The sequence below is a fragment of the Sorex araneus genome, chromosome 1 (assembly GCF_027595985.1).
Source record: "Sorex araneus isolate mSorAra2 chromosome 1, mSorAra2.pri, whole genome shotgun sequence".
Lineage (NCBI taxonomy): Eukaryota > Metazoa > Chordata > Mammalia > Eulipotyphla > Soricidae > Sorex > Sorex araneus.
Window position 1 is genome coordinate 403,624,398 of NC_073302.1, and position 14,077 is coordinate 403,638,474.

Below are 14,077 nucleotides of genomic sequence, written 5' to 3' on the forward strand. Positions count from 1 at the left end.
CTTTTTCTTTTATTTTTATTGATTCACCGTGAGATATAGTTGGAAGCTTTCACGTCTGAGTTACAATCACACAATGATCAAACACCCATCCCTCCACCAATGCACATTCCCCACCACGAATATCCACAGTATACCCCCACATTTACCACCCTTCCATTGCCTCTATGGAAGACAATATTCTCCATACTCTACTTTTGGGCATTATGGTTTGCAATGCAGATAGTGAGAGGTTATCATGTTTGGTCCTTTATCTACTTTCAGCACACAACTCTCATCCCAACCGATTCCTCCAACCATCATTTTCTTAGAGATCCCTTCTCTATTCAAGCTGTCTTCTCCCCGCCTGCTCATCAGGCAGGCTTCCAACTATGGAGCAATCTTCCTGACCCTTATATCTACTGTCCTTGGGTGTCAGTCTCATGTTATGTTAATTTATATTTCACAAATTAGTGCAGTCCTTCTATATCTGTCCCTCTCTTTCTGACTCATTTCACATAGCATGATACTCTCCATGCCTATCCACTTATATGCAAATTTCATGACTTCATCTTCCCTAACAGCTGCATAGTATTCCATTATGTAGATGTACCAAAGTTTCTCTATTCAGTCATCTGTTCTTGGGCACTTGGGTTGTTTCCAGATTTTGGCTATTGTGAACAGTGCTGCAATGAACATATAGGTTCAGATATCATTTCTACTGTGCTTTTATGCACCCTCGGGATATATTCCCAGAAGCAGTATTGCAGGGTCATATGGAAGCTCAATTTCTAGCTTTTGAAGGACTGTTAGGATAATATTTTCAACACTAGTTTCATGGTCAAAAGATTCAAAAACTGAATTATATTGTAAGATGAATTAGATAAATGGGATAGATATTTGTTTTGTCTAACACATTTCCCAGCTATATTTCTGGCAGTAGAATCAGTTGCTTTCCATGCTCTTTGAATAGGATTGCCCCACCCACCCAGCCTTGTCATTGCTGAACTACATCACTTGATCATCATTACTGGCTGAAGAGAGAGTAAGTGACACATGTCAGTCCAATCAGTGCTTGCTTGAGTTTTTGTTTTTGTTAGAGCCTGCAAAAACAACTCCTTTTATTCCCAATTGAGTTATTAAATTGGTAGAACATGATTTCTTAAAGGCACAGTGGACATATGTGAAACTTGATAAAAGAAATCATCTCTAGTCCCAGTGTTATCCCCAGACATTAGATGATTGGATGTACTTCCTTTGGGCGTAAGTTAGCTTGTTCGTTTGTTTAGATGTCAGACCTAAACCGTTGAGCTGCACCACTGGACTGAGCAGAGGTAGTTTAAATTGGACTTTTGCTCTTTACAAAAGACTTCAAAACAGTATAAAAGAGCATGGGACAAGGAGTGGAAAAATTTGGATTTAAGACCAACAGTAATACACACTGACTATGTGAATCTTTGAAAAACTCAAAAGCTGTATATGTCTCAGTTTTCTCTTCCTCTGAAATAAAAGAAGTGTGTCAGATGGTAGCTCACCATCTTGATCAATTTTCAGAATTCCCTGTGGAGTTTTTTAAAGTACAGATGTTTGAGGTCATAACAGATTTGCCAAATTAAAATATGAAAGAGTGTGGCCTATGTATGTATTTTTAATTAAAATATGACTGTAGGTGATTCTGATGCGCAGCCAATGTGGTAAGTGCTGGACGGGTCACCCTTAAGGCATTTTCAACCTTTTATTCCCTCGTGATTGAGACATAGTCTGAATTTTCAACAGTTGACATAGTGACAAATGCAGAATCTGGATTCACACTAATTTTGTTGGCTAGTCAGAGATAAATGATGCTATGTAAATGGTAATAATGACTAATAAAAATGTGCTATTACTATTCCTAATTAGTCTTCTAGACAAGCAACACTTACCAATGCATCAATCACATTTCCTTAGTGCAGACACCCACAGTATGGTCTGCATCATTCAGAAAAACCTCCCCTTTTCCTGAGAAAAAAAGAGGCTTAAGAGAGGAGGCGTGTGGAAGTTTAAAAAAAAACTGTAAGAAAGTCAGATGATTAAATTTGTTTTGTGTCATTACAAATATTTCTAGCATTCAGAAGTGTCACATTTCAGTTCTTCCCTATGTCAGAGCACAAATGTAAATTAGAGATGTTAGACAAGTGATAACACAATGGCCTCAATGATATTTCTGAGCTAATTTTTTTTCTTGTCTAAAGATTTCATTCTGTATAGAAAAGGCATACTTCTTTCATTAATTAAAATCCCACAGAGATAAGTTTCATTACCCCAACAGATTTGGGTCTATTTTTCTCTTTAGTAAGCTTGAAGATAATTCATCAGTCTGATCATTGTTTTTCACAGAAACTCTAACAAGACTAGCAGGCTTGAAATTCTTTGTCTAAGAGACTGATGTCTTGGTAAATTTTCATTATGTTTTTCTGACTCCCACCCTTTGGTGAAAAAGCAATGACTTATGAGTTGCTGCAGAGACATATACAAGATCTTCCAAGTGTTCATATTCAATTCAGTGCCTTGGGGGCTCCAGGGCAATGGGCACAGAGGGGAGAAATATATGTATTGTCCATTTTTGAATGATTGATGAAGGCCTTTGGGGAAGAAGGAGGATGCATGAGAACAACTGAGCAGGCAGAATGGGGGGGGGAGCAGGATAGAAAACAATTTTGCACCTAAGGAAATAACTATTTTTGAAATGCTCGAGTAGCCTGACATCTTGACAATTTTTTTTCAGATTTAGAGGAAACCAGGGTGAGTAATTATAGGCAGTGACTGTCATTGTCAAGATATTTCTGTAATTAGAGAAACACAAAATATGTCTTAGAGGCATCTCAAATAGAGCCACGTGGGCAACCATCAGCTAGAAAAGGTTAAGAAAGTCAGAATAGTCAAGCAACAGTGCAGAAGTTGGACACTATAGCAATGTCCTTGACAGGAGACAATGTTCTGTCACCCTTAAAGAATGGACCTTGCTTTACAGCAAATCTGGATAGATCAGTCGGGGTGCAGGGCAGGGGTGGGGGGAGAAACGGGTCCTGAAATCTGCATTAAAATAAAGAGGAACCAAAAAGGAAAGCCTACTAAATTTCTGTGCATTAACTAGTCAGATTTCTAAAAATCCAATTTGCTTTCTAAGATAATGGGATTAAAATATACTTTGAGGAGAGGGAAAGAATTCTTTCTTTATACTCATAATATAGTTAGACTCCATTTTGCCCACCTGTAAATTTAATAAAATGGTTTGACTAAAGCAGTTCACTATTTAAGCAATCACTATTTTCATAAGCATTGATCCAAAATCTTTTGTTGCTTATTTGGGGGCCACACTCAGAGGTGCTTTGGGATTACTTCAGGCTTTGTGCTCAGGGATCACTTCTGGTGGAGCTTGGTTCCGGAAACTTAAGCAGTGCCAGGGATAGAACTCAGGTCAGCTGCATGCAAGGTCAACGCTCTGCCTACTGTGCTTGTTCTCTGGTCCTGATGCAAATCTTAACTACATCACAGTTTGGTAAGATAAGAAACTTTTATCCATGGCAGCATTGAGGAAACAAATATGTATGACTTGAGAAGGCTAATTGGAGAGACAAAATTCTCATAATTTATTTAATAATGGAGAAACATTGGATGTAGCTGCCTTAAGATACCTACTCCAGATTTATGGATCTCAAATAGACATCCTGAATTCTAATTCATGGTACATGGTCTGAACAAGTGATTTCACAACTTGAGTGGTTTTGCTTTGTTTTTAAGTTTATTATGCTAATGTTAAGAGCTTAAGGAAAAAATGCCTTTTGTAATCGCCTGCTTGATGATTTTCAGAATGCTGGAGCGATAGCACAGTGGGTAGGGCTTGCACTCGGCCTTGCACACAGCAGACCCGAGTTCGATTCCTCCACCCCTCTTAAAGAGCCCGACAAGCTACTAAGAGTATCTCGCCTGCACAGCAGAGCCGGAAAAGCTACCTGTGGTGTATTCGATATGCCAAAACCAGTAACAACAAGTCTCACAATGGAGACATTACTGGTGTCCGCTCAAGCAAATCAATGAGCAAGGGGATGTCAGTTGATACAGTGAATAAAGGTCTAAGAAATCTTGTTCCATATAACAGTTATATAGTATCCCTTCCTCCTTCTCTTTCTTTTATCTTCTCTCCTTTGCATTTTATATTTAGGAGATGAAATCTCCCAAAGCAAAATGTGAGAACAGTGTGAAAATTAGGATGAAATGGACTTTTTGTTTAGAAAAGACTTATTCATCAGTCACAAATAGATGTGACTGTAAATACTAACACCATATCTTGGTCTGAATGTAAAAGAAATTTTAAAACTAATTTTGAAAGTCAAGTTAAATTGTATTCAGAGTATTAGTGCTTAAATTCACTAAAGTGAAGGCTTTTACCACAGCGGGTAGGGCGTTTGCCTTCCACACAGATGATTGAGTTTGATTCCTTCGTCCCTCTCAGAGAGCCTGGCAAGCTACTGAGAGTATCCCGCCCGCACCGCAGAGCCTGGCAAGATACCCGTGGCGTATTCGATACGCCAAAAACAGTAACAACAAGTCTCACAATGGAGATGTTACTGGTGCCGCTCTCGAGCAAATCAGTGAACAACGCGATGACAGTGCTACAGTGCTACATGTAACTTAAAATAGCCAATAAAACAGTGTCCAATATTCATTTTGTGCATCAGTCAGTGGTCTCATAACCACTACAAAATCCTATCCAGGGTTAATTTTACTGTTAGTTGGTTCAGGGGGAACTAGTTAAACATTACTACTGATGAAATGATGGTTTTGGTTGTCTCTGGAAAAAAGAAATTGACAGAGTTTAAATTGTTTTGTCCCAGTGATTTGATTAAAAATATTACAGTTCTGGTTTAAATATAAATATTAATTGCTTATGAAATGTTTATTATAGTCTAATTTTATATCTGAGAAGTTGTGGTCACAAAGTACCTTCACATAGCTTTAATTCTGTCAAATTGATCATCCACCCAGAGCTAGGACATTATCTCATAGAAAGCTCAATACCCTTTTGGCGCCGCTGCGGATCGAGCAGGATGGAAGAGCCCAGAAGAGCGCCCTTGGACTCCAAGCAGCCCACTGAACTAATTCTGGCACGGGATCGGAGACCCCACGGCGGGCTGCGACAGTGGAAGCAGGGCATTCCCCAATTCTTTTTTTTTTAAGTTTTTATTAGTTTATTTATAATTAGAGAGTCATCGTGAGGGTACAGTTACTGATCCATACATCTTTGTGCTCATGTTTCCCCCATACAAAGTTCGATAACCCATCCCTTCACCAGTGCCCATTCTCCACCACCAGTAAACCTAACATCCCTTCCCCCCTCCCCAGTCCCGTCTCCCCCCACCCCACCCTGCCACTATGGCAGGGAATTCCCCTTTGTTCTCTCTCTCTGATTAGGTGTTGTGGCTTGCAATAAAGGTGTTGAGTGGCCATTGTGTTCAGTCTCTAGTCTGTATTCGGCCTGCATCACCCTTCCCCCACATGACCTCCAACCACATCAAAATAAGTTTTTAAGGTTGTGCCGGTGCTGGCTCTCTGAGGTTACACAGGGCTGGCTCTCTGAGGTTACTCAGGTGCTGGCTCTCGGAGGTTGCACAGGTGCTGGCTCTCGGAGGTTGCACAGGGTTGGCTCTCTGAGGTTACACAGGTGCTGGCGCTCAGAGGTTACACAGGGCTGGCTCTCTGAGGTTACTCAGGTGCTGGCTCTCTGAGGTTACACAGGGCTGGCTCTCTGAGGTTACACAGGGCTGGCTCTCTGAGGTTACACAGGGCTGGCTCTCGGAGGTTACACAGGGCTGGTTCTCTGAGGTTACACAGGGCTGGCTCTCGGAGGTTACACAGGTGCTGTCTCTCTGAGGTTACACAGGTGCTGGCTCTCTGAGGTTACACAGGTGCTGGCTCTCTGAGGTTACACAGGGCTGGCTCTCTGAGGTTACACAGGGCTGGCTCTCTGAGGTTACTCAGGTGCTGGCTCTCTGAGGTTACACAGGGCTGGCTCTCTGAGGTTACACAGGGCTGGCTCTCGGAGGTTGCACAGGTGCTGGCTCTCTGAGGTTACTCTGGTGCTGGCTCTCGGAGGTTACTCTGGTGCTGGCTCTCTGAGGTTGCACAGGGCTGGCTCTCGGAGGTTGCACAGGTGCTGGCTCTCTGAGGTTACACAGGTGCTGGCTCTCGGAGGTTACACAGGGCTGGCTCTCTGAGGTTACACAGTGCTGGCTCTCTGAGGTTACTCAGGTGCTGGCTCTCTGAGGTTAACACAGGTGCTGGCTCTCGGAGGTTACACAGGGTTGGCTCTCGGAGGTTGCACAGGTGCTGGCTCTCGGAGGTTGCACAGGGCTGGCTCTCTGAGGTTACACAGGTGCTGGCTCTCTGAGATTACTCAGGTGCTGGCTCTCTGAGGTTACACAGGGCTGGCTCTCTGAGGTTACACAGGGCTGGCTCTCAGAGGTTGCACAGGTGCTGGCTCTCTGAGGTTACTCTGGTGCTGGCTCTCCGAGGTTGCACAGGTGCTGGCTCTCTGAGGTTACTCAGGTGCTGGATCTCTGAGGTTACACAGGGCTGGCTCTCTGAGAGAAAAGGTCGCGCGGCCGCGCTAGCAGCCGCGCGGCTCGGATCTGTCCCAGTCTTGAATCCTGGAGCCGTGTTAGTTGCTGCCCAGTGTCGCCGAGGTTCCATCCGGAGAAGGTGTGCAGGCGGCACCTCCTCCCTCCGGCCCCCCGGTGTTGCTGGCCCCGATTCGGGTCCGGAGCATTGTCCGGGCCGCGTTGCTCACCAGAATGCCTGCCGCTTCTCTGTGGATTGTGGCATCAAGATGGCGCCGAGGGTGGGTCGAGGGCGTGACTTCCGGGGGCCGAGACCACTCAGATTTTGGGCTGGGCATTCCCCAATTCTTTTAACCTCTCTCTCTCAACCCCTTCCTCCTGAGCACAGCACAGGGTCCATGGCTTTTTGAGCACAAAATGGAGACGCCGAGCCAGCTTTCTCTAGGTTTCTCCATCTTATGAGCACCATAAAAGGGTAAAAGTTTGTAGTGATGTTATTTCTGGTTGTACTTTCCCTGGACTTTATACAGAAACCCAAAACCTAATGTCATCTTAGCATCAGCAATATGTAATGGTTCCTTTTTAACGGGTCAGACTTTTGTGGGAGATCCTAACAAGAATAGTAAGTCTTTTGCTGAAATATTGAAGGCAATCAAAGTGGTAGCCATCTCTCTAGACTGAACTAAGCCATATCTCCACGCCGGCTGAGAAGAAATATCCTTCTTTCTCGGGAAGAAACGCGGCATGGCGTCAACCATAGTATGATGTCCATTAAGAAAACACAGACCTGGTGGCGTGGGAATGGGATATAAGGGGAAAAATTATGTACATGGAACAGCGGGACGCTGGTGGAATCTCGAGCCAGAGCCGATACCAGCGCAATACCTTTGGTTCCAGAAACTGCTTGCAGACACTCTACTAGACTATCAACTAAGCCAGAGCCCCACGCCGGCTGATGACAGGAAATAACCATCTTTTTTGGTGTTTTTCCCTTTGTCAGGCAGTGTGGCGATTACTAAACAGGCGTGAACTCGGTGGCGCGGGGCAAGGGGGGAAAAAAAGAAAAGTTATGTAACAAACAGCGGGACTTAATATCTCTATATTCTTAGCAATAAAGAACTATCAACCTTGGCAATAGGACTGTCTTTTTCTTTTTTGGGGGAAACCCCAGCAACAATAGTGAGTTATGTGTTGAAACATGGAATGTAATCAAGATAAAGCGTAAACGAAGTGAAACTTATCACTTACAAGGGCGGGGACTGGGGAGATGGGAGGGGGCGGTAGGTAGACTGGGGTGGTTGGTGATGGAATATGGGCACTGGTAAAGGGATGGGTGTTTGAGTATTGTATAACTGACATAATCCTGAGAACTATGTAACCCTCCACAAAAAAAAAAAAGTTTGGTATATCAAAAAAAAAAAAGAAAGCTCAATACAATTTCACAATTCTCCCACATGCCAACTTGTTGAGACTATACTTTAATTCCTCAAATGTTCTTTGAAACACAAGAGTAGAGATGCTGAGGAACTATAGGTGAAAGAGATATAGTCTATCATTAAGAAGTCCAAAATTTAGTTATGAGGAAAAATTTTTACAGATGCATTGTTAAATTTTAGGTTCAAACATAGAACAATGGCTTAGTGCTAGGAAATCTTACTCTGGAATGAAAATCAAAAGAACGTTTTTGACATTTGAGTGAGTTGTGTGGGATATACAAGAGTGTTCCAGAAAAGTGAAGCACCTATAAAAAGGCATGGATTTATACTTGAATTTGGAGGGCAACAATTTGTTTAATTTGGTTCAAAAAGTGACAGATATAGATTAGCTCAAGATGTAGACCCAAGTATATGGAGGTCAGAGAGAGTTTACAGTTTATTCCTCAAGCAAATAATTCTTAGCCTTAAGAATGTTCACATGCAGGGCTGGAGTGATAGGACAATAGGTAAGGTGCTGCATTGCACACATCCAAGCTGTATTTGATCTGTTGCATCCCATATAGCTCCCCAAGCATCACCAAGTGTAATTACTGAGTGCAGAACCAGGAGGAACCCCTGAGCACCACTATTGTGACCCAAAAACTGAAAAAAAATTGAAACATATTCTATGGTGTGAAATATTTCAACATGGTTAATAAACTTCTTTCTCTTGGATTCCATTCTCCCACCATGTTCAGATTTAAAAAGTACTGTTTAAGGTTCTAAGAATCATTAAGTATTCTAAACCATAAAATGATGTAATACAGTATTATAAAATATAAATATGATTCAGGAAGTTATCTAGGGAATTTAGTCTTAATTTATTTGTATATTAAATTATAATCCAAATTCCACATTTTAAGTGTGCAGTTTTATATTTGACAAATACATAGTTGTCTTCGTATATCAGAGTTGTTCATCTTTTCATCTGATAATGGACATTTGGGTTATTTCTTGTTTCAGATGATGATGAATAAAGATCAAGGGAAAGTCTTTCACAAGAAAAAAGAAAGAAAGATTACTTTTAAAGCAGTGTGGAGAATGTTGCTTGATCATTTCTCATGTTTCAGGTTTGGAGAGGATTAGACTAAAGGCCAAGAGATTCATTAGCTTTTCACTTAGCTCACTTTCTTTATAACTGGGCTTTCATACCCATGAGTAGAAAGAACGTTTCAGCACAGAAGTGGCATACGCATGTTTTGGGTGTCCCATCTAGCTTCTCAAAAAATGTTTTTTTATTTTTGTTTTGTTTGTTTGTTTGTTTTTGCCTGGCTCGTAAACTTTTGGCCTACTACCTAGAATTTGATTGATATCTCTCATTTTTCAGGGAATCAGAGTTATAAACTTTTCTGGCACCATCTCTAGACTTTCCATATCAATGAATGTATCCCACAGTTTGTTTATGCTATATTCCTTCTGGCCATCTAGAAACTGGCTCCAGATGGCAAAGGAGCTATTGTAACCACTAAGGGACTCTCAGAGATGAAAGTGAGGTCCTGATGACTTTCAAGTTTACAGCTTGAGAAAGTTGGATGTTTCCCAGCATCAGTATGTAAGAGGAAGAGAAAAAGCAAAACAAAACAAACAAACAACAACAACAACAACAAAACCCAGCTAGTTCAGTGTTTCCCCTGGATATCCCAAGAGGTTACAGGTAAAAACTACATAAATGAGTGGAGGGGAGGCATGGCTCAGGACTAGGGGGCTGACCAACCAGTTGGACAGAGTGATCACAGTAGGGAAACAAGGTCGCAAGGGGGCCATGGTCAGAAATAGGTTGCACAACACTGAGCTACATAAGAGATAAGAGAGCTTCCCCTCCCTCACTCTCACTCCCAATAGACTCATTGATTAGGGATCTTTTTCTTTTCTCACTCAGGTTCACTAGGTCATATTATACCTGTATATCAAAGGTTGATAAATTCTATCTTATGTTACATCCTTATGTCACCTTTGTATGCAGTTTGCATGATCTCACTTGTTCTCATGTCTTTAGCCATGTCACATTTGCTTCTACCTGCTAGTAGGAAACAATACTTATTAAGTAAATGAATTGTGTAACCCAGTATTACTAAACCCAAATTTAGTTGCTTGTTGCATGAAGGTTCATTACTTGAGAAACAGGGTTGATGTGTGAAAACAGTTTTATTCAGATGCTACCAGCCTGAGATATGGTGGATTTTTTTTCTTCTTGAGTCATACCCGGCAATGCACAGGGGTTACTCCTAGCTGATGCACTCAGGAATTACTCCTGGCGGTGCTTGGGGACCATATAGGATGCTGGGAATCGAACCCGGGTCGGCCGCATGCAAGGCAAACACCCTAACGCCCTACCCGTGGTGCTATCTCTCCAGCCCCTATGGTGGATTTTTTTGTCCCACCAAAATCTATCTTACTCTCAGATTGGGATCATGGGTTTATATAGGACTGCTTGGGAAAGTAAGTTAGAAGAAATTTGGGAGTGGTGGGTCTGGGGAGATGGAAGAACCATTAAGGCAGTTTGACATCAGTCAAACAGATTGACATCAGTGGCTAATGAATTGTTCCTTGTAAAATTCTGAGATTAGTCAGTTAAACAGCTTTTATGGGGCATCTACATTTTTTTAGGTGTATTTAAAAACATGGACTGCTTCACGAACTTGCATGTCATCCTTGTGTAGGGGTCATGCTGTCTTCTCTGTTTCATTCCAATTTTAGCATATGTGTTGCCAAAGCGAGCACTCTACTTCTTGATATATGCGATAATGTAGAGATCTGGAATGAAAGAGGTTGATGCGCTGGGGAAAATAATATCCCCCTTTATTCTATATTTTTCATGCAGGATAAATGGAGTTAGGGCCAGAGACACTAAAGGAAAACTCCTCTCGTGAAGGCTGGCCTTACTTGTCTGAAGAGATGATCTAATCTAGGTTTGATCTTCAAGCCCCTGTTCTCCCTTGAACATGTATCTCATTTGATTATCTTGATGTTTCTTTGCCTGTCCACTTTAGAGAAATCTGTGTTCTCTCTCGAACACACGCTTTCTCTCTCTCCTTGCTGAAAGAGAAAGTGGAAGGGAGAAAGAGAGATCTTCATCTTCTAACCTGAACTGGAACCCAGTTGGTATTTAAAAGTAATGGTTTTATAACATTTTTTTCTTGGACAGGGGAGGGAGGGCACACCTGGCGGTGCTTACTCCTGGCTTACTCCTGGTTCTGCACTCAGGAATCATTCCCGATGGGATTCAGAGAACCATACGTGGTGCTGTGGATTGAATCCAGGTCAGCTGCCTGCAAGGCAAACACCGTACCCTCTGTACTATCATTCTGGCCCCTGACTTAGTCTTACCAAACTGAAAAATATCATGCTGTGTGTGTTGTTGCATTTAATAGTCTGTGACCAGAGGAGTTTTGCTGTTAAATTCATATTTCCTTTTAGGAAATTAGACTGGCTTCCGCAGTCAGTTGTTCATTTTCATACTCTGGTCAGAAATAGAGTGCTGACTCAGATCTGGCTATTTCGTATTGAATAGGGTCACTGTAGACAAGTACTAGTTATTGAACCCCATTCTGTATGCCAAGTAGTTCCCTTAAGGATGGGTGATCACAGGAGATTATTTTCACTGGCCTATATTTAAGAACAGTAATTAAGGAGGACAGGGCACAGAATTCTGGCTCTAGACAAGTGAGGTCATAGTCAGCATTGCACACTATTTTACACATGCTGTTCTAAAAGGTCGGACTCCACAGGGAGCTTTCCACAGAGATCAGCAGCCAGTATTCTTAAAATATCTTAGATTATTGTATTAGAATAATGAGTACAACTTTGCTCAAACAGATAGGAGGGAGCTATAGCCTCAGGTTCCATGCCTATAAAATAAGGATGATAATTCATTTCAGGACAATTTTACAATTCTTTGTGACTGGTCTAATAGAAAAAATGAGTTCACTTCATCAAAACTAAAGTAGCAGTAAACTAAACAAAACCAGTAATTTCAGTCGCAAAGTCCAGAAATATGTTTGATTTTAATAGAACAATGTTGCTAATGTTTCTTAACTTGAAAGCATTCAGATGGATCATCGTTCCCAACAGGTTTAACACCTAGTAGGCTTCATTAATTTATGTAAACTGCCTGGCCCTGAAGGTGTTCAAATTTGTAAGTAAGTTTATGCAAATGTAAGATATTATTATCAATTATTTAAAATAAATTCCTCGTATTACAGTGGTACATACATCAATATTAATGTCTAATAAATCATAGATAAACATCTTTCTATAGCTGTAAGTATAACCCATTTGACTGTGAATTCACTGAGAACTGCTGTATCTTATTCATTATTATACTTCCAAGCATAAGACAGCATCTAGGTATACAAATACTCAATAAATACTAGCTGGGACTGACTGAACCTAATGGTGGAATAACATGGGTAATTGTAACAGGGTAGTTGTTGAGAAGCAGGACATAGAAACACAAAATATAAATGCATAAAAAGTAGAAAAATACATATATAAATTGGATTTTGCACTTTTTTGTTTTGGGTGTGTTGGACCACACCTTGTGGGTCTTGGGTACTACTAACTGTACTAAGGGGTCACTATTGGTAGTGTTCAAGGAACCACATGCAATCCAGAAAATTGAACTAGGGTTGACTGTATGCAAGGCAAGTATCCTAACTTCTGTACTATCTCTCTAGCCCCTGGACTTCAAAATTACTGAAACAATATATATTTGGCACCAAGTACACATTAGGGCACATCTATGTTTAAGCTTCATGGGATGAGGTACAGGGAAAGTGAAATGGAGCAGGTCTTCTAAAGACAAAAACATAACTCTATTCTACATTGAAAAACAAATATTAGGGCTTGTTAGATAGTTGTACTGTGCTGACAGGGATTAGTGGTATGATATACAGAGGGAGACTCCAATAGAGCTTTATGTCATCAACATCTACTGCATCCAAAAATGCCTTTTGCATGATTAAGCTGTTGAGTTTCCCTTGGCTCTTTACCAAAAGTACCTATGTCAGGATTACGTTGCTCAGTCCTGTCTATATGGTCAACCAGTGTATTTGATTCTAATATATTTTTTCCAGATCTGCCATTCCTACTTCCCTTTGATGTCCCTCAGTAGGTAGCATATCTTGACAAGAGAGTAGATTTTAGGCACTCCATGTCATCATCTGGACTATTGATTTAGGACATTTTGACTTCCAGAACTTGGAAGTTCTAGCACAGGAATTCAAGACACAAATATTCATTGCTCAAAGCATGGTTTGGGAACCGGCTCTTATTCCCTGCCCTGAGCTCCTTAATGGCCATGATCCCAGAGGCACACGAAGGAATCTTGGAACCCAGTGGCTTTTGGCAGAAATCCTTCCAGACCAAATTATTAAAATATCAGAATTCTAAAATTGTGTGGCCGCAAATACGTTCTTCATAATCAGCAATAGAAAACAAATTATCTAATGATGCCTTTTTGGCAGGTCTGGTTGTTGGGGGGAAATTCCAAATAATAATGGTGGATCTTTTGTCGAAATATTGAATGTAATAAAAGTAGAAAGAGATTAAAGTGGAAATCGTCTGCCACACAGGCAGGGGGAAAGGTGGGATTGGGGGCATACTGAGGTTCTTGGGGGTGGAAAATGTGCACCGGTGAAGGGATGGGTGTTTGAAAATTGTATGGCTGAGACTTAAACCCAAAAGCTTTGTAACTGTTCTCACGGTGATTCAATAAATAAAAAAAAATTTTTTTTTTAAAAGCATGGTCCATCTGTCAGGAAGATGGCCTTCTCTCTGAGAAGATACATAGCTGTTGGTGAGAAAGGAAGGGAATGCGTGTCTACCATAATGTTGGCCAAACACACACAGGAAGTCAGATATCATAGCAAGTTGCCTCCACTTGAAGGGGGGATCAGCAAACAATGGCCTGATTTGCATGCTACCTTTGTGTACAAATGAAGCTTTATTTGAATTTAGTAATAATATTTGTTTATTACTGCTTTTGTGCTGAAGTGGTAGAAATGAGTAGCTGTAACAGAGAACAAGTAG

General features: G+C 41.3%; 1 non-coding gene across 1 annotated transcript; it reads right to left on the reverse strand.

The window, feature by feature from the left end:
• Window positions 1–10,662: 10,662 nt before the first annotated feature.
• LOC129401349 (U6 spliceosomal RNA) lies at window positions 10,663–10,768 on the reverse strand. The gene has a single exon (XR_008628279.1). It is a non-coding gene; the product is annotated as a U6 spliceosomal RNA (small nuclear RNA).
• Window positions 10,769–14,077: the final 3,309 nt, after the last annotated feature.